Source organism: Myodes glareolus, chromosome 19 (genome assembly GCF_982192425.1).
Source record: "Myodes glareolus chromosome 19, mMyoGla1.1, whole genome shotgun sequence".
NCBI classification, from domain to species: Eukaryota; Metazoa; Chordata; class Mammalia; order Rodentia; family Cricetidae; genus Myodes; species Myodes glareolus.
Window position 1 is genome coordinate 4,840,855 of NC_142044.1, and position 16,979 is coordinate 4,857,833.

Consider the following 16,979-nt stretch of genomic DNA (forward strand, 5'->3'; position numbering starts at 1 on the left):
CCTATCTCTGACTCTGAGTTTTTATTATTAACACCAATTAGAATTCGTGCTGCAGGCTCCAGGGCATGAGAGCTCACAGCTGTAATCCCAACTGTGGTGGTTTGAAGGAAAATGACCACCAAGGGAAGAGGCGCCGTTAGGAGACAAGGCTTTGCTGGAATAGGTGTGGCCTTGTTGGAGGAGGTGTATCACTGTGGGGATGGGCTGTGAGGTCTCCTATGCTCAAAGTATGCCCAGTGACACAAGGCAGTTCTTGTTGCCTTTGGATCAAGATGTAGAACTTTCAGCTCCTTCTCCAGCACCATGTCTTTCTGTGTGCTGCCATGTCCCACCGTGACGATAATGGACTAAACCTCTAAACTGTAAGTCAGCCCTGATTAAATGTTTTTCTTTATACGAGTTGCCCAGGTCATGGTGTCTTTTTACAGCAATAGAAACCCTAAGACACCAACTCTTGAGAATGAGGCAGGAGGATGGCTGTGAGTTTGAGGCTAGCCTGAGTCACAGAGTACATTCTAGGCCAATCTGGGCAACAGCGTGAGACACTGTCTCAAAAGAACAGAACAGGAGACTGGAGAGATGGTTCTGCTGTTAAGAGCACTGACTGTTCTTACAGAGGATCCCGGTTTGGTCCCCAGTACCTACTTGTTAGCTCACGACAACCCGTGAACGAGTTTCAGGGAACCCCATGAGAGCCCTGCACATACAAGGTATATCATACACATCAAGTAGACGCTAGTGCACATGAGCCAAACAAATCAATATGAAGAAAAACGTAAAAGAATAGAACACAGCAACAAGAGTGGATTCCACTGTGGTGCCATGACCGCGTAGCTACTGGGCGAGTCGGCTCTATGCACTTGTCAGTCTTCCCGTGAAGGTGCCGTTTCTGATCTTGGCACTACCGGTTTGTGATGAGGAGCTTAATGTATATAAAATTGAATTAAATCACTAATAAGAAAAGTGTCGGTTTTTAATTGATCTTTTCATATAATATATTCTGATCACAACCCCCTCTAATCCCTCCTGGGTCCTACCCACCTCACCACCCAGTTCCACCCTCTGTCTCCTCTAGAATGGAAAGCTTCATTTAACTTGTCTTTTTCTTTGCTGTAACTATGATAACTCTTAACTCAATTGGAGGTTCGGTTCTCAGCAATTTATGTAAAGCCACCAGTGTCTTCAGGGCAGGGACTCTACTGAAGGCTATGACAATGTTGAATGACTGTGTACCCCAGAAGCCATATGTGTGTATGTATATATACATATACATATATATATGTGTGTGTGTGTGTGTGTGTGTGTGTGTGTATAAGTGTTAATAGCCAGGTGTGGGGTGTGTGTGTGTGTGTGTATGTGTGTATAAGTGTTAATAGCCAGGTGTGGTGGTACATGCCTTTTGTTCCATCCTTGCACTTGAGAAGCCGAAGATGAGAAGTTCAAGACCACCCTACGTTACATAGCAAGTTTGAGCAGAGCCTGGATTACATGAGACCCTGGCAAAAGGAAAGGTAAAGCAAACCTCACTTCCCCGATTGTACAGGGGTTAACTTAAATATATGAGACCTAATTTATGTGGTTTTGGGTACAAAAAACTAATGACATCTTCTCTAAGTCACAGGGGGAGAGGGGACAAGCAAGCAACAGCCACGAAATCGAACCGTTACAGAGGGGTGTGGCACAGCCTGTGGCCCCAGCACTTGGAAGGACAAAGTAGGAAGATTGTGATGTTTGAGACCCATTTGAGCTATAAAGCAAACAAGACTGTGTACAACCAAATAATAACAAATTTACAACAGCGCAGATCTACTTAGTATGTGCCAGGAACCGAGCAGGAGAGCCAGCCCCCTGTCGCAGACTACAGGAGTACCATCACTTCTGTCTGGGCTCGGAGAACTGTATTTGTATCAGCTTAATAATATGGGATGTCAACTTAGTAAAAAACAAACAACGACCACATTAATATGGGGGAGGGGCCAGGAGGAAGAACACAACAAAGTAAAATGATAGGAGTATAAAAAATGCCACTGTAAAACCAGTAGTTTGTATGCTGACCTAAAAAGACAAAAAAGACAACACAAAAGCACTGATTGTAGTTCCCTCAACTTTATGGTCCCCTCAGCACCATTGCTCAGAAGTCATCAGTTCCCATCGCAGAGGAACTTGACGGGTTCTCACTTAAAGGGCTTGGATTTAAAGCTGCTTCTAATTTTATTGGCATTTGAGTCAATCATGTAAACTCCCCGAACCCGAGGAAACTAGGAAAAAATGCACCTGTGCCTGCGCGCGCGTGCACACACGCACACATCCCCACATGCACACACTCACATGTACACACACATACACACACATACTCACTTATGTATACACACATACATACTCACATGCACACACATACATACACACACATTCTCACACGCACACACACTCGCATGCACACACTCACTCACATGAACACACACACTCACATGCACACACTCACTCACATGAACACATGCTCACTCATATGCACACACACTCACTCACATGAACACTCACACGTGCACACACTCAAATGCACACACACTCACTCACGTGCGCACACACTCACACACGTGCACACACACACACACACACACACACACACTCACACAGTTGCAATGAGAATCCAGTAAGATCATGGTGGGAATGTGTTAGAATTATCACATTGTGTTCTATAGCAAACCTGTGAATTATTTGGTCAGAGGAATGCAGACGAAAGGCAAGCGCTTTCTGCACAGGGACTGCAGCACTGGCCTGTGAAATGCTCTCTTCAGGGTTGATTCCCCATCTCCAGCTACTCTGTTCTTCCTACAGCGGTCAGAGGGGATGTTCTGGTCTCTTCTACACAAAAGCGCATAATGATTTCCGTGTTCAGCCATATGTGTGGTGTTCAACTTCTGGAATAGACCCTGAAAATCTTAAAAAAAAGACCTGAAAACAATAAAACATTGTTCAAAGGACCTAATTTAATAAAATTGGGAGTTCAGGAATGCCAACAGAGGGTGGACCGCCCAAACTCTTAATGCCTCTTATCAGAACGGCTTTTACAGATCAAGCCTTGTCCAGATCTGGCTTTCAGACCCCAGAGGCTGGGGTGGGGGAGGGGACGGTGGTCAGCATTCCTGCCCTGACGTTTATAGCCATTGCACCTTCCTGAGACTTTTCGAGACCTCAAAGGCTTGTGCCTAGCCTCTGCCTGAAGAGGTGTCTGCTACGCAGGTGAGAGGGTTGCATCGGGCAGACTTACAGAATTTTCTGCCTCCTAACCGGTTTTTAATTCTCAGCCTCACTTTTCCCTTCCATGGCTTGTGAGTCATTTCTCTGTTTTTAGGCAGAGTGCCCAACACCTAATGGTTCCCAATTCCTCTTCCTTTTCAGGAAGTCCACATCTCGTCTGGGGCATATCCGTCAACTGGCTGAACTTTTCCCAGAAGAGCTGGTTTAAGAACTGGATGGAGCAGAGGCAGAGCCTCCCTGTAAAACCCCAGGCCTCAGAGTGGACATCTGTGCAGCTGTAGCTCAGATGACAGAGTGTTTTTCTAGCCTAGAATTTACCAAGTCCTTGTTTTGAGCCTTAGCTTCTATAAACCAGGACAGGCGGCACATACCCGCAGTCCCAGCACAGGAGGTACCGACAGGAAGGAAAGAACAGTAAGACCGTGACCTGGCCAGGTGGTTCAACTGTGAAGGGCATCTGACAACCTGAGCTGGATCTCAGAACCTGAGTGTTGGGAAGAGAATCCCCTCCTTCAAATTGTCCCTGGAGCAACCGGCCTTTAGAGGTAGAGGCAGGCATACTTCCATGAGTTCAAGACCAGCCCTGGTCTACAGAATAAATTCCAGGACAGCGAGGGCTACACAGAGAAACTCTGTCTTGAAACCACAAACAACAAACAAACAAAAGCAAAACAAAGCAAAAGTTAAAATTTTTTTTTTCACCATGCCCTACAGCTGCTTCTAAGAGTTACCGTCTGGGAGGGAACTCAGCAAAAAGCAGAACCAGGACCTGAAACGGTCTGACTAAAAATTTCATGCTTGACAAGAGAAATCAAATAATACCTGGAGTCTAACACGTCCGTAAATAACGGAGAGATTTCACTTGGGTGCAGACAGGGATGGTGGCGCACACCTACAATCCCAGCACTTGGGAAGTGGAGGCAAAGGGATCAGGTCAAGGCCTATCTCAGCGTAAAATCATAGAATAGCGGGTTCAGGGCCATCAGACAATATAAGACCTTGTCTCAAAAAACAAAACAAAAAACCCCCAACTACCTGAATTTTTGCATACCATTTAATTGCAAGAAACGAAACAACTAGAACTCACCTAAGCAAGATGGAAATAGAAAGAGCCATATTGTTTTGCAGTGCAGAATTTGAACAAGAGGTGAATTATCACATTTCAGAAGGCACAGAGGTTAGGAAAACTCTTGACTAGTCTGGCTCAGCTTGGTGACTTGGTCACCTGCTAGGATGAGGACGGTGCCTAAACTGACAGGCATGGCTGCTGATCAGTGTGTGAGGTGGGGCTGCTTCCAGAAAACAAGAGCTCATTGGGAGGGTGCAGTGGCTTCCAGGGTCATGTGAGGTACAGTGGATCTCCTAAAAAGAATCAGAGGCTAGGGAGATGGCTCTGTTTGAAAGGAGCTTCCCATGGAATTGTGAAGACCCAAGTTCAAATCCTCAGAACCCGTGTAAAGGCAGACACATAGCAGCATCTGCAGTCCCAGGGTCCTGTGCTGAGACAGGAGGTAGAGACAGATGGATCCCCAGAGGCTTCTGCGCTGGTCAGCCTGGCATACGTGGCAGAGAATAACGAGAGAGAATATAGATATATTTGGTGGTTTTAGGTAGGGTCATTGTTGTGGTTTAGATAAAATGCTGCAGGTCCCCAAGTGGCAGCAGTGGGTAGTGGGTCCTGAGACCATGGCGGGTCATGAAGGCAGCCAGATCCATGAGGGCCAATGGGTCCTAAGCAGGGAGCCGCTTGGTAGGTGAGAGACAGATAGATAGGCACACCATGCAGAGTGAGGTTGGATATTTATTTAGTGGGCTATGGAAGGGAAGGGGAAAGGGGAGAAGGGAGAAGAGCAGAGAAAGAGACAGAGAGGAAGAGAGAGAGAGAGAGAGAGAGAGAAATCATGATGATAATGGACTGAACCTCTGAACTGTAAGCCACCTCCCTCAATTCAATGTTTTCATTTATAAGAGTTGTCATGGTGTCTCTTCACAACAATAAAAACCCTAACTAAGACAATGGGTGTAGCATTGTCATCAGGAGTCATTTTACTGCTATGCTCCTTTAACAGAATAGTAGTAGTAGGTTTTCCCCAGGCCATGGCCTATCCAGTCTCAAGTTCTTGGCCACTTTAGCAGTGTCAGGTACAGGTTCTGTCTCATGCAGTGGGCCTTAAATCCAATTTTTAAAGTGGTTGGTTACTCCCATAGCATTTGTACCACTATTGCACCAGCGTACCTTGCAGGGAGGTTACTATTGTGGGTTTCAGGGTTTGTAGTTGGGTGATATTAAAATATGGAACATAAATACATAGAAGGACTTAAAGCCATCAAGGAAATAACAATTAAAAATAAATTGAAGGTTTTATTTTACCAGAAGGGCTGAGATCAATAAGACAAATGACAGCTAATGCTGGCAAGGATGCAGGGGAAAGGGATCACTTATTCATTGCTGGTAGGAGTGCAAACTGGTACAGCCACTATGTAAATCAATGTGAAAAGTTCTCAGGAAGTTGAGAATCAATCTACCTCAAGATGCAGCTATACCACTCTTGGGCATATACCCAAAGGACTCCATATCCTACTATAGAGACACTTACTCATCCATGTTCATTGCTGCTCTATTTATAATAGCAAGAAATTGGAAACAGTCTTGATGTCATCAACGATAGATGGGTATTGAAAAGTGTGGTCCACTTGCACTGCAAAACATTATTCAGCCGCTAACAAAAATTGAATCATAAAAGCTGTAGGCATATGGATGGAGTTAGGAAAAACCATCCTGAGTGAGGAAACCCAAACCCCAAAAGACAAGTATTGCATGTTATCTCCCAGATGGAGATATTAGCTTTTTAAGTTGTTGCTATGTGTGTTACAATTTCAACAACTACAAAGGTTGGATACTAAGTAAGAAACCAGGGCAGAGGAGAGGATCTCCCAAGGAAGGGGAAATAGAATGTAGAGTAACGGGAAAGGAAGAGTAAACAGGAAGAGGGTCGAAAGCACGAGGGAATATGGGAAGGGACAGCTGATACTAAAAGTCATTTGAAAAACCACACAGAAACCTACTACTTAGGAAGCTTCCTAAAATACACATACCTATGAAAGGAACCTACAAGGAGTCACCGCAGACTGGGGGAGACAATGCCTCAACTATTCAAGTAAAACTTCCAGAGCCAAGGATAGGTTGCATCTTATTGAATTATTTGCCAAAGGGGTCCTGTGAAATCCCCAAACATCACAGGCTACCTGTTGCTGTCCACAATCTGATGGTAGGGCCCTATTGATGATGACATGGAGAAGTTAGCTGGTGTCCAGCTAGAAGTTTCACCCGTACGGACTAGGACTAGTGTCCATGGTGCTGAAAGGAACCCTGTATGCTACAGAAGAGAAAGCTGAACACATCTTTCTAATTATTTATTTACTCTTATTTTATATGCATTGGTGTTTGGCCTGCATGTGTATCTGTGTGAAGGTGTCTGAACTCTGGAACTGGAGTTACAGACAGTTGTGAGCTGCCATGTGAGTGCTGGGAATTGAACCCAGGTCCTCTGGAAGAGCAGCCAGTGACCTGAACTGCTGAGCCATCTTTCCAGCCTCACACATCTCTTTTAAGAATTAAATTTATGTAGTAACTTTTGAGTTTTAATAACCTATACTGTGTAAACTTAAGTGCAGTTCATATATAGCACAGATATACAGCTACACACCCTGTCTGGGGTTGAACTGTGAATCTATGAAGTAATTCTGAGAGTCCAGGTAGCAAGTGTCGGGCTTGAGCTAACTCTACTGCCCTGATCTCTGGTTGGGGGTTGGGGAAGACAGTGTCTTAGGACACGGCTCAAAAATCTGCTGAGTTCTGACAGCACTACAGATGTTAGAGCTCAGGAAACTCAGAAGGAAACCATCACTCATAAACCCACTCATGCAAATCTGCAGCATGGGACTCTATGGCATGGGACTCTATGGCATGGGACTCTACGGCATGGGACTCTACAACTTGGGACTCTATGGCATGGGACACTATGGCATGGGACTCTACGGCATGGGACTCTACAACTTGGGACTCTATGGCATGCCCAGGTCTTTACTGGGTTGTTGTCATGAGTATTTTAGACTACTCAGTCTCCAGAACCATGGTGTTTGGTAGCAACACATGAAGGCTGTGCTTTATATAAAAGGAACAGACTTGGCATCAGAAGTGAAGCTGATATTTTTGTGAGAAACACTGACGTATGAAAATCTATAAACCCGATGCCATTAGCCAGTTTCCAATGGGTGGAAGTTTCTGCCCACTGTTCGTCGATAGGTGATTTCTGAGCCCCAAATGCCACATGGCCATGTTCTCCCTGCCTGCCTGCCTGTGGGATGGCAGCTCTGTCACTGGCAGGTGGGGTGTGCCGAGCACAGAAGGTACAGAGGACCGACAGGAAGGAGCTGGAGGCGATGCCAACAGCCTAGCTGACTGATCAGTGGTTCTCAACCAGCGGCAGGTCCACCCACCTACCGAGCGGACATTTGGCAATGTCTGGAAATAGTAGTGTTTGCCACAGCTTGGGGTAGGGACGGGGTGTTGATGGCACCTAGCGAATATAGGCCAAGTAAACTGCTAAGCATCCTGGGACACACATGGACACATCTACACAAACACATTTTCTCTGAAGGTTTTCCTTTGAAGTAGTCAATGACTGTTCTTAGACAATTGGGAAGCACTTGAGTTTTTGATGTTCTCAGTTGGCTATTGTGATGGAAGGGTGGGGGCCAAGCTGAGGTCAAGGTTCCTGGGTATTTCCACAAAATTATCGTTCATTGATACTGATGCAACTGGAGTCCCTCTTGCAGTATGAATATTGTGCCGTCCTGAGTCAGACAGCTGCTCATCAGAGCAGCCCCCACCCCACCCCAGCGAGTCTGTGATCATGTCACTGGCCACAGTTGGTTCTGGTGTGTCAGAGAACATCTGAGGAGCATAGCTTAGCAGAGAAAGCTAGGCTGGTGCAAAGGAGGCTGCAAATGGGCCCAAACAGGCAGGACTCGGGATCCAGGGGTTCTGGCCTTGGAAGAAGAAAGAAGAGAAAGGGTGCCTGCTGCCGGCAGTGTAGGAACTGTTCCTGTCGCTGGGAATGTGTCTCCTTGCCACTAGAAAGCTAACTGTAAAGTGTCTTGCACCCTGAGCAGAGAAATCCCTTCTCTCACCCACCTCAGCTCTGTCTGGAGACCTCATACCCTTTTTATGAAATCCCAGGTACTTTGGGTTCCCGGAGAGCAGGGAACTGAGAAAAACCACCTTGTTGTCTTCTGGAGTCTGTGCTCTCGGGTCTGGCAGCTGGGGCTTCTGGGGCAGTCTGTGCTGAGGGCTGAGAGGTACCAAGAAGGACTCTTGGTTCGTGACTTCTGATCAGACATATTGTCTAGCAGTTCCATGAGCCATTCTGGTCTCCCTCTGTCATAGTTTCAATTGTCAACTTGATAGACATTTAGAGTCACCTGGGAAGAGAGAGCCTCAGCTGAAGAATAACCTTGGTCAGCTCGGCCTGGGGCCGTGTCTGCGAGGCGTTTTTTCCATTACGGTTGATACAGGAAGGCCCACCCATTGTGGGCAATGCCATCCCTCGGCAGGTGAACCTGGACTATCTAAGAGAGGTAGCTGAGGGGTTAGAGAGATGACTCCACAGTTAAGAGCCTGCCTAATCTTCCAGGAAACCCAGGTTCAAATCCCGGTACCCACCTGTTTACTAACAACCATTTGTAACCCCGGTTCCAGAGGGTCTGATGCACTCTTCTGGTTTCAGTGGACACCGGGCATATATGTGGTACACAGACATATGTGCATACAAAACACTCACAGACATAAAGTAAAAATGAACATATCTTTATAAAGTTTATTTTTAAAAGAAGGAAGCATAGCAAGTCAGAATGCCTGTGAGGGGCATTCCTCTGTGGCTTCTGCTCCAGCTCCTGCCTCAGCTTCCAGTGATGATGGTGATGATGACAGAGGTAGTGGTGACGATGGTGGTGGTAGTGATGATGGTGATGATGATGACAAAGGTGGTGGTAGTGGTGATGATGATGGTGATAGTGATGGTGATGGTGATGATGATGATGGTGGTGGTGGTGATGATGGTGGTGATGATGATGGTGGTGGTGATGATGGTGGTGATGATGATGGTGGTAGTGATGGTGATGATGATGATGAACAATTTCCTCCCCACACTGCTTTTGGTCATGGTGTTTATCACAACAACAGAAAGTGAACTAATGTAGCCCCTAATCCCTAAGTGGACAAAAGAAGAAGCAAGGACAGCAGTGTGTTTGGATCTTATAAACAGTATGGGAGAAGGAGAGAGAGACGCTAAGAACAAGGTGTGGGGTTGTAGATACTGGGAAGTGAGGAAACAGGGGTGTGGGAAGGAAAGCAAACAGTGGAGAAACAAGGCTCGGCTATTCCAGAGGGTCTTTGAACCTGTCCCTGAGGTGTGGAGGTCAGGTGACCCTAATAGGTTTTGCAGCAGCCTGGGGCTGTCCACAGCTAGGAAACCTCATATTGCCCAGGCTGACTGGGAAACTGGCTGTGATCTGTCAGGAATTCCTTGAAGTTGTTGGCAGATGTGTATCAGCAATCTGTGCTTTTTCGAGGAGGAGGAGACGGAGCCACCTGTCTTAATTTGTGTTGCTATAATAAAATACCCAAGGTTGGGTAATTTTAAGGAACAAAAATCTATTTGTTACAGTCCTGGAGGATAGACGGTTCAAGTTCAAGGTACCCACAGGTCTGGCGAGGGCTGCTCTCTGCTTCCAGGTTGGCGACTTGTAGTGTTTTTCCTATCGAGGGAAGAAAGCCAGAAGGAGAATGGTTAGGTAACACAAAGCCATCTTTGATAAGTGACGTAATTCCACTTACAATGGAAGCCCCCTGGTGGCTAACACCTCTGAACAACAGCACCTCAGAGTTCTCCTGGCACCGGGAAACTGGTCACACCCTGGTGTTCTTGGCAGTGGGCGTGTGCAGAAGCCTCCATTCTGGGAAAGCTGCACCATGGATTGGGCGAAGAGTTGATACGGAGATGGAGAGAGGTCATGGGTGTCCATAACCTTGGATAGGTCTAGCCTGAGGTAGCCAGAGCTTTGGATGGTCCCTAGTGAAAAAAATAAAAGTCCTGAAGTGGGACAGGGCCAGAAAGGGCCAGAGAGGTGTGAGTAAAAACCTGGGCAAAGAGCCAGGAGTGGTGGCTCACTTACGTAATCCCAGCACTCAGGATGCTAGGTAGATAGATTGCCTTGAGTTGGAGGGCAGCCTGGGCTATGTAGTGAGTTGAGGAAGAGAGTGAGACCCCTGTAAAGTTTTTCCTTCCTTCCTTCCTTCCTTCCTTCCTTCCTTCCTTTCTTCCTTCCTTTTTCTTTTTTTTCCGGACAAAGTTTCTCTGTAGCTCTGGAGCCTGTCCTAGAACTTGTTCTGTAGTTCAAGCTGACCTTGAACTCACAGAGATCCACCTGCCTCTGCCTCCTGAGTGCTGGGACTAAAGGGATTAAATCACCACCTGGCAAGTTTTTTTTTTTAAAGCTAGACATGAGTGTTAAAGGCAACCAAGAGACATGGGTATTTGGCAAATTCGGTCAAGTGGGACTTGTATGTCATAGATGACATTCTTGTACAGGAGACCAGCCCAACCTATGTCCCAATGCTGCTAAGCCCAGAGACCCCTCCCCCTAAAGTCTATACATGTAAAGACATGCCTCCACCTCCATTACATGTGGCCAACATTACTGAAGGATATTTCAACTGAAATCTGCCTCAAGCAAGGATCAAGGCCTGAAAGTGTCCCTTGGGTGTTAGTAGTTGTGAGGTCACCACACCCTTTGTTTCTGTGGGGGAGCAGGTAGAGGTGCGGGCAGGTGACAGGAAAAGCAGGACCGCTCTTCGAGAGGCTGACCTTTGGAAAGGAGGCCCAAACACGTCCCAGCCTCAGGAAGTAGAATCGAAGAAGCTGTTTTTCCATGGGCAAAAGCTCGGCAGAGAGCGAAGGTTAGGTGGACAGCGATGGGCTAAAGATTTTATCAAGCAGGCCAAGCGGGATGGGATGGAGCAGAGACTGCAGTGTGGAGCTGGGGCTGTCCCTGCTGGGAAGAAGTGACACCTGTTTCTGGAAGAAGTGGCTTGAAGCAATGGGAAGCAGCTTTGCTCATCAGCACAGAGGCCGACCCCACAAAGAAGGTTGCTGGGTGCTGGTGGCGTACGCATTTAATCCCAACACTCTGGTGACAGAGACAGGTGGACCTCTGCAAGTTCAAGGCCAGCCTGGTCTACAGAGCGAGTTCCAGGACAGGTTCCAAACCTACAAGAAGCCCTGTCTTGAAAAACAAGCAAACAAACAAACAGAAAGGTAGGAGTAGTTGTCCTGATACAAAGAATTGCTGAGGGGCCAGGGGGAGGGTGAATTTTGCTGAGAACGAGTGGGCTGATGGCTGATGTGGAGACTACACACTACGGCATTACTGAGTGTTCTCGAAATAAGACTCTAGGAATGCCCCATTCTGGCTAGATTTCCTTCCCCATCTCCTCGGGTCCAGCCTACAGCTGCCTACCCACCGCCGCTGCAAAAGCAGCAACAGTCTAAGGAAGAAGTGTGTGTGTGTGTGTGTGTGTGTGTGTGTGTGTTTAAAAGCCCCATCTATTGCCTGAAATAAATTCACTCCCCTATGAAAGCTGTCCTGTGGACTCAATCCTACCCCCAGTCAGCCTGAAATTTAGAACCCCCAAACAATCAGACTTTGTGCCAGGTGATGGTGGCACACGCCTTTAATCCCAGCACTCAGGAGTAAAGGCAGGCAGATCTCTGTGAGTTTGAGGCCAACCTGGTCTACAAGAGCTAGTTCCAGGACAGGTTCCAAAGCTACAGAGAAACCCTGTCTTGAAAAAACAAAAATAAAAAACCAAACAAACAAAAAGCAACGGACTTTGTTAGCTGTGATAGACACCGGACACAAACAGTTTAAAAGAGGGAAGGTTTATTTTCATCATGGCGGAAATGCTCCCATCGTGCCAGACAGGAAACAGAATGGAACCAGAAAAGGGCCCGGACAAGATAGGTCTTCAAGGCTATGTCCCAAAGGACCACCATCCTCCCACAAGGACCACCATCCTCCCACAAGGACCACCATCCTCCCACAAGGCTTGGCGGTGGGACCTGGAAGAGCGGAGCCGACAAGTAAAGCAAACTGAAGTCTAATGCAGTAGCCATCTTTATTCAGATTGTCAGACAGTTTGACTCTGAAGGTGAAGAGAGGTCACATGAGTCAAGTGGACAGTCACGGAGCAAGACACATGTGGCAAACACATGTTTGTCCATAGAGACACACAAATAGCAATAGCAGCTGTAATGAATGATCTGAAGTAAGCTCACTCCTATCGGCTACACCTGAGGGGCACGAAGACACATTCCAGGACCATTCTGTGTTCTGAAGAAACTGAGGTCACAAGACTCTTGTCTGCTTTTCTTGGAGTTTTCTCACAAGCACTCAGAAATCTCCTCATGTGACTCTCTTCCTGAACCGTGTCCCAGCATCCACGTTCCACAGTTTCCACTCCTCCCTGCAGTCTGTTCAGACACGGAAACCATCAGTGGATTAGCCAATGATTGGTGAGAACTCCAGGATCTAATCCTCCCTGGAAACAGTGACAGACACACCCAGAAGTATGATTTACTAACTGGCTAGGCGTGTCCTGGTCAGTCAGGTCAGCCACCCTGGTCCCCCTTCTCCTGTGTCCCTTCTATCTCAGTCCAAATCCTGTGTGTGCCCCTGGCCAGCCGCACATCCTCAGGCTGAGTCTTGCCTAACAGCTCTCTACTTCAGCTTTCCGAGCAGTAGTGTCAGGAGGAAAATGTCACCTCAGAGGTTGCAGAAGGCGTAAGTGAGAAGCGGTCAGAGCATTTAGAACGCTTTGCCCCAGGTATGAGGTCTATGTGGTCACCATAGCAACACGAGATGAGGAACAATGCCTAGCCTGAAGTTTATCAATGTTAGTAATAATTAGAATCATGGTTCTCCAAAGATTGAGGCGATGATGACCCTCCTTTCTGCAGTTTGGCCGTCTTCAGGTTTTCCCTGACATTTTTTGCTAGGTTGACTTTTTCAACATCCGTTTCTCCGGGTGCTGAGTCTGTGTTCCCAAAGAGAGACTCAAATAGAATGTGAAGACTCCTTGTCTGTGATGTTGCGAAGGGAACCGAACTTTAGAAAAACTAGATTTAATTTTTATATAGGAGCGTTTGACATACATGCATGTGCACCACATGTGTGCCTGGTGCCCTCGGCGGTCAGAAGAGGGTGTCGGATCCCCCGGAAGTAGAGTTACAAAAGGTTGTGAGCCACCCTGAGGGATTAACCCAGGTCCTCTGAAAGAGCAACAAGGGCTCTTAACAGCTGAACCATCTCTCCAGTCCTGAACTTTGACGGCCGCTTGTGTTGTTTTGAATTAGAACAGACCTCAGAGCTCATATATTCGAATGCTTGGTCACCAGGAAGTGGCGCTGTTAGGAGGTGTGGCCTTGCTGGAGGAAGTGTGTCACTGGCAGTGGGCTTTGAAGATTCTTAAGCCCAAGGCGGGCCCCATAGCTCTCTCTCTTCCTGCTCCCTGCTGATCTAGATGCAGGGCTCTCAGCTCCTTCTCTGGCACCATGACTGCCCGCATGCCACCATGCTCCTGTCGTGATGATAGTGGGCTAGACCTCTGAAACTGTAAGCTGTCCCAATTAAATGGTTTCCTTTATAAGAGTTTTGGTGGTCATGGTGTCTCTTCACAGCAATAGAACAAAGGCTAATACTTGAATTAAAAATTCTCTGTGTTTTTTTCCATCCCCATGTCCTTCCAGCTTCTTAATAGAAAAATAAGACCAAAACCCACAGTGTGTGAAGAACGCTGGTCGGTGCCACAGGAGCCGGTCTTGTTAAGGCTGAGCTTTTAATAGGAATAGCCATCCTCTGAACATTGAATTGAACAGAGAGCTCATTAAATTATAGGATCTCAATACCATCATGCTCCATTCCTAAAGTCATAAAGTATATAATTTGCCATTCAATAAAAATAACATTTATGGCAGCCAAAATGGTCCCACAGGTAAAGGCTCTTGTTGCCAACCAAGTCCACTGACTTGAGTTCAATGCCCAGAACCCATGTAAGAGAAGTCAAGAACTTCCTGCAAGTTGTCCTCTGATTCCACACGTGAGACACAGTGCTTCCACTCCCATACACAGACACATGCACACGCACAAATAACTAAATGTAGTAATTTTTAACAATAGCACTAATATTACAGTCCTTTAACTCTGTGTGTTCCCTTTGTGTTGGCTGCCTTGGCCCTCGTATCTCTGCTGGTATCCTCATCTACAGAGTGGAAACAGGGCTCAAGGGGTTAAGAGGTATTCCAAAGGTCACGTAATAAATGCATGTTAAACACGGTGAATGCTAAATTGAGTCCTTGAACCCAAGTCCTCTGGCTTCAGGCTCCTTTTCTTCCACAGAATCTTCCTGCCTCTTCTGTGAGAGCAGAGCAACAAACTTCACTTGGACCTGTGATACCATTTCCAAAGGATCTCAAGCCTCTTGTCTTAGGGTTTCTATTGCTGCGAAGAGACGCTATGACCATGGCAACTCTTACAAAGGAAAGCATTTTATTGAGGCTGACTTACAGTTCAGAGATGTAGTCCATTATCGTCACGGCAGGAGCATGGAGGCATGCAGGCAGACACGGTGCTGGAGAAGGAGTTGAGAGTTCTACATCTTGATCTGCAGGCAGCAGGAAGAGAAAGTGAGCCCCTGAGCCTGGTTTACACTTCTAAAACCTCAGAGCCACCCGAAGTGACACACTTCCTTCAACATAGCCACACCTGCTAATAGAGCCCCTCCCTATGAGACTACGGGGAGGGGGAGGCTTTTATATTCAAACCACCACACCTCTTAAACTCCCTTTTCAGCTGGAAAGAAGCCTCTGAAACCCTGTTGTGAGCCAGCGCCATGTTCTGGAGAGGGACACCAGCCCGTGGGCCTTTGCCGGGAGCCAGGTCTTTGGTTCCCATCAGTAGCATCCTCTACCCACCCCACTATTCATCCCACCATTTTTTTTTTTTTTTTTTTTTGGCCCTAAAGCCCCGTCTCTGGCCTTATGGGATGCTGGCTGAGAAGATTAGTGACACCATCTGGACCACAGACTTGGCCAGAAGCTTTCAAGAGGGATAAACTGGGCCCTCTCTACCGGAGAAACTCTTTTGCCGGGTGCCACCCTGGGCGAACATCCTTCTCCTCCAGATCCAGAGGCCTCTCCTCGGGAAGCCCCACTCCCGTCTGTTTGTGCTGAGATCAAATAAACAACTTCCATCCAGGAAGGGTTAGGAGCAAACTGGGAATTCTCTTTCAGAAGCGCAACTTGATTGGGAACGATTCCAGATGACTAGTTATGACTTCAAGGGGAATTCACAGAGTCGGAATGGTTTCGGCAGAGGGACCCTGCTTATAAACTGGGCCATCTCAGAGCTCTGAGCCTAATAATTTAATTAGCCCCGTACATAGTTAGGCCTTATCAGAGTCAGTGCAGCGTGGTGAGCAGATGATTTTGCAATCAGCGTGCAGAAGGCTTGGCGGTCTGTTCCTGTGAGCAGCAGTTGGCTCGGCTGGCTGTGCAGAGGCTGCGATACAGTCAGGGCTCCCCTGGGCTGCCACTAGCAAATCCTGGTAGAATCACACCACGTACCTATTTTCCATTTGACTGCAGCTTAGAAAGCTCTTCAGTTCAGCCAACACTAGCATGTGTAACTGTGTGCATGTGCGTGTGTGTTCGTGTGTGTGTGTGTGTGTGTGTGTGTGTGTGTGTGTGTGTGTGCCTGCAGAGACTGGAGGACAAGCAGGCATTGTTCCTCAGGTACCCTCCCTCCATCAGTGACCCTGAACTTGCTGGCTGGGTTAGACCAGCTGGTCAGTCAGCCCCTGAAACCTGCCTGTCTCTGTTTACCCACATGGGGTGACAACAGGAACCACCCTCCTGCCCTCACTTTATTTGGTCTAATTTGGGCTTTTGTTCATTTGTTTGTGTGTTTTTACATTTATTTCTTCTCTGGGGCATGTATGTGGAGGTCAGAGAACTTGCCCAGGTTGTTCCTCTCCTGCCACCGTGTGGGTTCTGGGGATTGATTGAACTCAGCTGGTCAGGTTTAAAGACAAGCGCTTTTACCTGAGGAGCCATCTTGCTGCCCCTCAGGAAGTTAATTCCTTTGATTTAGCTGAAGTGGAGGAGTTTGACCAGACACGATAGAGAGAGTGGCAAATACCGCGTCCTTTGTGCCGAGTTTCACCATGGCCTACGTCTCTTTCCCATTGTTCATTCGGACCTCTCTGCTCTGGGCAATTCTACTTAGGGTTTGTGCTGGAATAGTTTAAATCTTGTTTGTAAGATGTCATTTCCTATCCGTGTCAGGGTTTATGTCCAGTGGAGAGGTACTGACAATATAATGTGGCACCGTTGTCACGGGGAACCTTACTCAGCACGTCCACCATTCCTGATCATTTAATGTCCTGTTCAAGGTAAGTCTTCCCCACATCTTCTCCTCCCCCCAAAAATGGTTTTTAGTGTCTGGATTTTTTGAAGAGAACCTAGTGAATTTCACGTGTCAAACTTCTTTTTCTTCCTTTCTTTCTTTCTTTCTTTCTTTCTTTCTTTCTTTCTTTTCTTTCT

At 47.0% G+C, this 16,979-nt stretch overlaps 1 long non-coding RNA gene across 1 annotated transcript; it reads right to left on the reverse strand.

Annotated features, from left to right (window-relative positions):
* Window positions 1–9,165: 9,165 nt before the first annotated feature.
* On the reverse strand, window positions 9,166–15,046 carry LOC146891119 (uncharacterized). Its single transcript, XR_015735557.1, has 3 exons — window positions 14,944–15,046; window positions 10,199–10,391; window positions 9,166–10,077 (listed from the first exon to the last, which is right to left on the reverse strand). It is a non-coding gene; the product is annotated as an uncharacterized LOC146891119 (long non-coding RNA).
* Between the last annotated feature and the right edge of the window lie 1,933 nt (window positions 15,047–16,979).